We start from the raw sequence: 8,095 nt of genomic DNA on the forward strand, positions 1-8,095 counted from the left end.
CAACTGTGCTTACCCAATACACAATGGGAACAAAACACGTTGATAGAAAAACGGTATTGTTAATAAAAATTTTTAGGTAATACTACCTGCTCAAAAGATATGCATCTCTCTGGTCCTACTTGGCATGTTAAGAAGATTATTTTTCCTAATATCGTGACGGGAAGTTAGTGTACACACTAAAGTTTGAGGTGTAGTGGTACCCACTATGAATTCAGAAATGTGCAGTTACAACCTAACCTAACCTAACCTAAGCTAACCTAAATGTGATCTGTTCATCTAAATGCTCATCAGCTGCCAACAAATTCCGGTTCCTCTGTAAATAGTATTTCATATTCCTAGTGATTTGATGCTTGGAAACATTTATTTTCAGAAGATATTACCTCCTTATAGTGGGTCCAACCGTTGTTAGGGGCACATGTGCAAATCAGGATGTTATTGACAGCCTCTATTTTCAGGGGATATCACCTGCTCTGAGGGTACACATAATTACCTTTGGCTTTATATCATTGTATAATTGGCTAACAGGAGTTATTGATATCACAGGAGCTTATTCTGTTATTGTATTTGTGTGTTTGTTACGTGAGCTATAGCTGAGGCAAGATTGGATCCCTTGTTATCATTACCGCATGAAATAATAAGAAAAACTCCTCGATAAAGAATTAATCAAGCTGACTAACCAAGTTCTATAACCACTGTTGATAAATGTTCTTTTAAGAAAATTTCCTGACAAACGAAGCCTTAAACCCCTATTACACATATGCACAGATGCTGCGGATGAGTGCCTTGAGAGTACCTACATGACAATATGGAGACATGATGAAGTGAAGATGGATACAAGCCACCTTGCGCTTGAAAAGTCTGCACGAGTTTTAAGGTCACTCATGAATGGTAGAGATAAGGGTCATTGCATTGTCCTAGAGACTAACTATATATACAAATGATCAGTGCCAAAGCCCCTATCCATTAAACTATCACCTGGACGCTCCAGGTAATGGCTGATATAGAGTAAATCAACTCTTCGTGCCCCAGGCCATCATTGCTGATGCGAGTAGAAATAGTGGACGTAAAGTACGTTCAAGGCCACTCAAAGAGTTAATGTGAAGAGAGAGAGAGAGAGAGAGAGAGAGAGAGAGAGAGAGAGAGAGAGAGAGAGAGAGAGAGAGAGAGAGAGAGAGAGAGAATCATGAACATTTTGTAATAGATAAATCTGGAAATAACATTGTATGATATTATGTTATATAACTTCCAATCATTGCCTCTACATTAAAAAAAAAAAAAATTATAAGGCCCTCTAAGATCATTGAAATAAGCCGAAGTTTAACCTTTCCTTAGGTTTGACAACGGGTCTTTTCTTGGCTCCAGTGCCAGGAGACCTTTCCAGGAGGGCTCTAGTTCCAGGAAAACTTTCCAGAAGGGCTCCAGTGCCCGGAGAACTTTCCAGGAGGGCTCCAGTGCCAGGAAAACTTTCCAGGAGGGCTCTAGTGTGAGGAGAACTTTCCAGGAGGGCTCCAGTGCCAGGAGAACTTTCCAGGAGGGCTCCAGTGCCAGGAGAACTTTCCAGGAGGGCTCCAGTGCCAGGAGAACTTTCCAGGAGGGCTCCAGTGCCAGGAGAACTTTCCAGGAGGGCTCCAGTGCCAGGAGAACTTTCCAGGAGGGCTCCAGTGCTAGGAGAACTTTCCAGGAGGGTTCCAGTGCCAGGAAAACTTTCCAGGCGGGCTCCAGTGCCAGGAGAACTTTCCAGGAGGGCTCCAGTGTCAAGAGAACTTTCCAGGAGGGCTCCAGTGCCAGGAAAACTTTCCAGCAGGGTTCCAGTGTGAGGAGAATTTTTCGCCTAGGTCTATTCTGTCTGTTTCTTTATCTGTTTCTCTGTTTCAGGTCTTTATTCACATTTAAGCTCACACAGATACACAAACAGATATGCTATTTTGCAATTGGATAAATACTTGTTTCTTCTGTTGAGACACGGTAAGAGTTCACAGATGAAATAGATTTTAGCGGTAACATCCCTGACTGGTGAACGCCAGATTGGGTTTAGAGTCCCGCTCAAACTCGTTAGTTCCTCTGATTGCTGCAACTTCAGGATGTGGGCTCTCTTGAGTTATCATCAGTCATTGCCTGGCCCGCCTTGGTCCTAGCTTGGGTGAATAGGGGGCTTGGGTGCTGATCATATGTATATATGGTCAGTCTCAAGGGCACTGTCCTGCTTGATAGGACAATGTCACTGTCCCTTGCCTCTGCCATTCATGATGGTCATTCTTGAGTTTCTGCATAAATATCTTCGTGAAATTGCACCATGTGACCTAATACTGAGGCTTGGGAGGTACAACTTGGGGAGACGTAAATTGGCAATAGTTTTGGACAATGATATCTAGATAGGAAGCATGAATGAAGGTATATCATTGGAAAAGCAGAATACCACAAGCCTAAGGGCTTCGATAGGTTAAGTAGGCCAGTACGGAAAGGAATCAGAGAAGTAACGAATAAACTGAAAATGAGAAGCACACACAAAAAAAAAACCATTGAATGAAATATCAAAACACAATATTGTTGATGACATCTCCTGTTTGAAATATTATATGCAATCAAGATATATTATTACTTCTTCTTCTTCTTCTTCTTCTTCTTTGTCTGCATTTTTCCCACCTTTATGTGGGGTCGATGTTTCTGGCCAGCGTTCTCCATCTTCCTCTGCCCCACACTTCATCTCCGGTTAATCCCTTTGATCGAAGGTCATCCTTGATACAGTCCATCCACCTTCGCTTTGTTCTCCCTCTCCTCGTTTCCTGTACCTGCATTTCCATCACTCTCCTCCCAATATACTGTTCACCTCTTCTCATGACATGACTATGCCACCTCAGTCTACTTTCTTGGATCTTATCTGATAGTTTTCTAACTCCTGTGGTACCCCTAAGATACATTATTACTAGCTGAGCTAAAACCCTAGCTGGAAAAGCAGATGTTATAATCCCAGGGGAAAATAGCCCAGTGAGGAAAGGAAATAAGGAAACAGATAGAATAGTGTGACTGATTGTACCCTCAAGCAAGATTTGAGCCATCTGGAAGCATTATAAACGTTATAGAGGCTGCAGAGTGAGTGCAGTGGTGTTGGAGACAGTGATTTTGAGCCTTCTGGAAACGATGTAAAACCTTGGAAAGGCGGTGCTCTAAGTATGATTATAAAATATATTAATACGAATAACAGCATTTAATGGATGAATATAGTATAAAGTCTGATATGAAACTCATGTTAATATATTAACAGAAAAGAATTTGCGACAAATATATCAAAAGGTTATTGATTGGGTAATTGCTGCAGTATACCGTGTAGAAATGCACTGACCACACTACCTTACCTTTTTTCTCCCCCTTGTTTGCAATTGCTGTAATGTTGCATCAGAAATTTCAGGAATCCTGACAACATTAGTGCATCTCCCCCGCCCCCCCCCCTCCCCCTCTCTCTCTCTCTCTCTCTCTCTCTCTCTCTCTCTCTCTCTCTCTCTCTCTCTCTCTCTCTCTCTCTCTCTCTCTCTCTCTCTCTCTCTCTCAGCTTCAATGACCTTAGATGTAAAGATGCCTGAAAACTTTGAATCTCTCTCTCTCTCTCTCTCTCTCTCTCTCTCTCTCTCTCTCTCTCTCTCTCTCTCGGTGTCAATGACAGATATCAGGATGCCTGAAAACTTTAAATCAATCAATCAATTAATCTCTCTCTCTCTCTCTCTCTCTCTCTCTCTCTCTCTCTCTCTCTCTCTCTCTCCTCTCTCAGCTAAGTAGAAAGACCATAAAATAACATACATATTACTCAGAACTGATGATTCTACTGTACTTTTTATCAAATTTGTATTAAAACGAATCAATAATTTTGAAGAACAGTGAAGAAAGGCAAAAACAAATTTAAACAAGTTAAAAAAAAAAAAAAAAAAAAAAAAAAACATTGGCATCTGGACCTTCACTTGACCCATATTAATTTGTTTGAGGTGACAGTTAACAGAAAATATTTCTTTTTTCAAATGATTATTATTTTTAAAGGCATAATGAATCTAATTCACAATGATATTTTCAGAATTTTCATTAAAATTCATCCATAATTTTTTGAGATAGGCTGGTGACAGACAAACAAACACATAAACAAATGGCCAGAGGTTATAACATAATCTCCTTAGTGGAAGTAAAAATAAGTTCATTGGTGGACATGAAAATAAACTAACCTTGGTGGAGGTGAAAATAACCTTGGTGGGGGTAAAAATGCCCTGGGTGGAGGGAAAAAATAACTTCGGTGGAGGTAAAATTGACTTTGGTTGAAGTAAAAATACCTTGGTAGTGGGAAAAATAACCTTGGCGGAGGTAAAATTAACCTTGGTGGAGGTAAAAATAGCCTTGGCAGAGGTAAAATTAACCTTGGCGGAGATAAAATAGCCTTGGCGAAGGTAAAAGTAACCTAGGCACAGGTAAAAATACCTCGGTGAAGGGAAAATAACCTTGGTGGGGGTAAAAATAACCTACTTTGGTGGAGGTAAAACTAACCTTGGTGGAGGGAAAAATAACCTTGGTGGAGGGAAAAATAACCTTGGGGGAGGTAAAAATGACATTGATGGAGGGAAAAATAACTTTGGTGGAGGTAAAAATTACTTTGGTGGAGGTAAAACTAACCTTGGAGGAGGTAGAAATATCCTTGGTGGAGGTAAAATTAACCTTGGTGTTGGTAAAAATAATCTCCTTGGCAAAGGTAATGAACAGTAGACAATATGTATAAGAAATTAAAAGAAAACATTTTCAAATTGATTCAATCTCTCTATAGAGAAGAACCCTTTAATAAAATCTGGATCGAAATGGTGTTCTGGATCACCACCGAAAACTAATCACTTGTAAGTTAGCCCATTTCTGAAATCCTGATTGATTGATTGATTGATTTAAAGATTTCTGGTATCCTGACATCTAAGGTAATTGACGCCGATATCTTTTATTATATAAAAAACTTAAAAGAATATTCAATTAAAACCATAGAAGTTAAGATATTATAAAAGTTAAATAGTTTTCAGAAGACTTGCTTCTGAAATAAATCTAAAAATGCCGCTCGCATAGTAGGACACATCATGTCCAAGAATCTTGGTAAGAAATTTTCATATTCATACGTAAGAGTTTGAGTTAGGCTGGTAAGAAACCAATAGAGGTGAAAACATACCCTCTTTAGCTAATGATGGTTGTAGGTATGTACGACACTGGCAAAAATGGTGCAAATTTGTATAATTTGTCAGACACTGAATACAATGTTGGTTGTTATTTACATTGTTTTGTATTCGTACAAGACGAAATCCCTCGAGTATAGATATTAATTGAAACAATAAAAACTTTGTAACTATAATCATATTAAAGAATGCATTATTTCCAATGATATTTCATCCAGCAATTAAAAATATAATGAAATTATTAAAAAGATCGTATTTTCTGTTCCTATTTCGTGTCTTCCTCTCTGTTGGTGACGTCATCAAAACACCTTAGTTTGTTGGCCACCATCCAGCAGTCAGGAGTACCAATCTATGAAACCTCAAAAGACACCTAATCTCAGAATATATAATAAATCGAGTTCTTTTATGAGGCCTCAGTATCAGAATTCATAAAATATATTCTTTAGTATTCTTAATATATGATCACAAAGGCCATTTATATGTTATTTTTTATTTATAACATCGTATTCTGTTGGTAATTTGGGCATTCATGTCGTCTATGGTGGGCCAATCCATTATTGGCTTAGGGGAAAATTAAAGTAAAGATGAATTAAACAATTATTACCTGAACTATATCTGATGAAATACAACTATATAATAAAACAGTTTACAAAATTAAACCTACATAAAAGTACTGAAATTTGAATTCAGCTGTAACTCACGAACAAATTACAGAAGTTCACATCGTCTGACAACCTTCCTCCCCTATTTTAGAAATGCTGTCCCCCCAAAACACTAAGTTTCTCTCAATGTCCAACAGATGGGTGAGAAACCTGTTTATAGTTAAATAAATATAAAAAAATCATCCACGTGGGGTTTCCTTAAATCCTGGATATGTATATAAATATTCATTAGATAAATATCTCCTATATTCTAAATACATAATTACCTATCGAAATGTAATTTCAATGTAAGATATTTATTCTCTCTGTTAGATTAGAAAATAAGTTTTTATCTGGCAAAGGTATTCGAATATGTGATGAGACTATTGATGAGCAACGATGATTTTCATCATTATTATTATCATGATTAAGTATTTTTGTATTTTTTTTTATCGTAATGACGATACGAGAAGTGCATCCTAATAAACTTTTTAAATAAATTAATGTACTTTTGATAATGAATGTACTAATGGTTAATTTTGTTAGCCAGGTGTGTAATATTTCAATGTTCATATTTCGTAACTTTATTATACCTATCGACATTGGAATATTGTACCCTTTGACGATGGAAATTGGAATTTCGAGATATAAAATATGATAATGATTGGACCAGTAAAGCTGTATCAACACGAGAGAGAGAGAGAGAGAGAGAGAGAGAGAGAGAGAGAGAGAGAGAGAGAGAGAGAGAGAGAGAGAGAGAGAGTTTTAGTTTATATTACGACTGCAGAGTTTCACCTAGTTGCAAAGGGGTACTGAATGTTCCATAGGAAACCACACACTCTATTTTTAGGGGTCCATATAGAGAAATTGTATTCTTGTGGATTTTAAAATATCCACCTGGAGTCATACCTAGTTTTAGGGGTTCAAATGAAGAATTGCAAGATCAACAGAATTCCTTTGGATTCTTGTGGATTTTAGAATATCCTCCTAAAGATATGTTCTAGTTTTAAGGCTTCAAATTAAGAAACTGGTAGATCAACAGATCACCTTTGGATTCTTATGGATTTTAAAATATTTCCCTGGGAGACATGCCCTATTTCAGGGGTTTAAATTAAGAAATTGCAAGATTAACATATTACTTTGGAATTCTTGTGGATTTTAAAATATCACCCTGAGAGACATGAGCTTGTTTTTAGAGGTTCAAATGAAAAAAAAAATGTTAGATCAACGCTTACCTTTGGATTCTCACGGATTTTAAAATATTACCTGGGAGACATGCCCTATTTTTAGGAGTTCAAATGAAGAAATTGTAAGCTCAAGAGATCACCTTTAGATTCTTGTGGATTTTAAAATATTTACATGGGAGACATGTCCTATTTTAGGGGTTTGAAATGAAGAAATTGGTAGCTCAAGAGATCACTTTTGGATTCTTGTGGATTATAAAATATTCCCAGGGAGACTGCCCTGTTTTAGCGGTTCAAATGAAGAAATTGGTAGCTAAAGAGATCACCTTTGATTCTTGTGGATTATAAAATATTTCCCTGGGAGACATGCCCTGTTTTAGCGGTTCAAATGAAGAAATTGGTAGCTAAAGAGATCACCTTTGGATTCTTGTGGATTATAAAATATTTCCCTGGGAGACATGACCTGTTTTAGGGGTTCAAATGAAGAAATTGGTAGCTCAGGAGATCACCTTTGGATTATTGTGGATTTTAAAATATTTACCTGGGAGACATGCCCTGTTTTAGGGGTTCAAATGAAGAAATTGGTAGCTCAGGAGATCACCTTTGGATTCTCGTGGATTCTAAAATATCCTATATATGCCTATTTTTAGGGGTCCAATTGAAGAAATTTGAAGACCTGAGGATCATCATTTGAAAATGAATATTCCTTAATATGAATAAATCCAACCTCTGAATTTTGTTTTATCAATTGAGATTAATTTTGGCTCGAAATCAAAATTGATGTCTCCGAATCAAAATCAAGAATATCTATGACTTTAAAATAATTATTTATTGATATGACTCATGTAACATAAGAATCAGATTTCCATCAAAACAGGTATCAAATATAGCCCATTCCAGTATAGAGATTTAGTTTTAGATTTGCCCACAAATTAAAAGTATTAACGCACAGCTAAGAATACAATTTGGGTTTTATAATTCATCGTTACATGAGCAAGAGTAGTAGCAATCGGTTGGAAAAACAAGGGAATTTTAGGTGATCGGTAAAAAAAATTAATTTATTCTATGATCACGATTGAAACTTTTA

The sequence above is a fragment of the Palaemon carinicauda genome, chromosome 27 (assembly GCF_036898095.1).
Source record: "Palaemon carinicauda isolate YSFRI2023 chromosome 27, ASM3689809v2, whole genome shotgun sequence".
Lineage (NCBI taxonomy): Eukaryota > Metazoa > Arthropoda > Malacostraca > Decapoda > Palaemonidae > Palaemon > Palaemon carinicauda.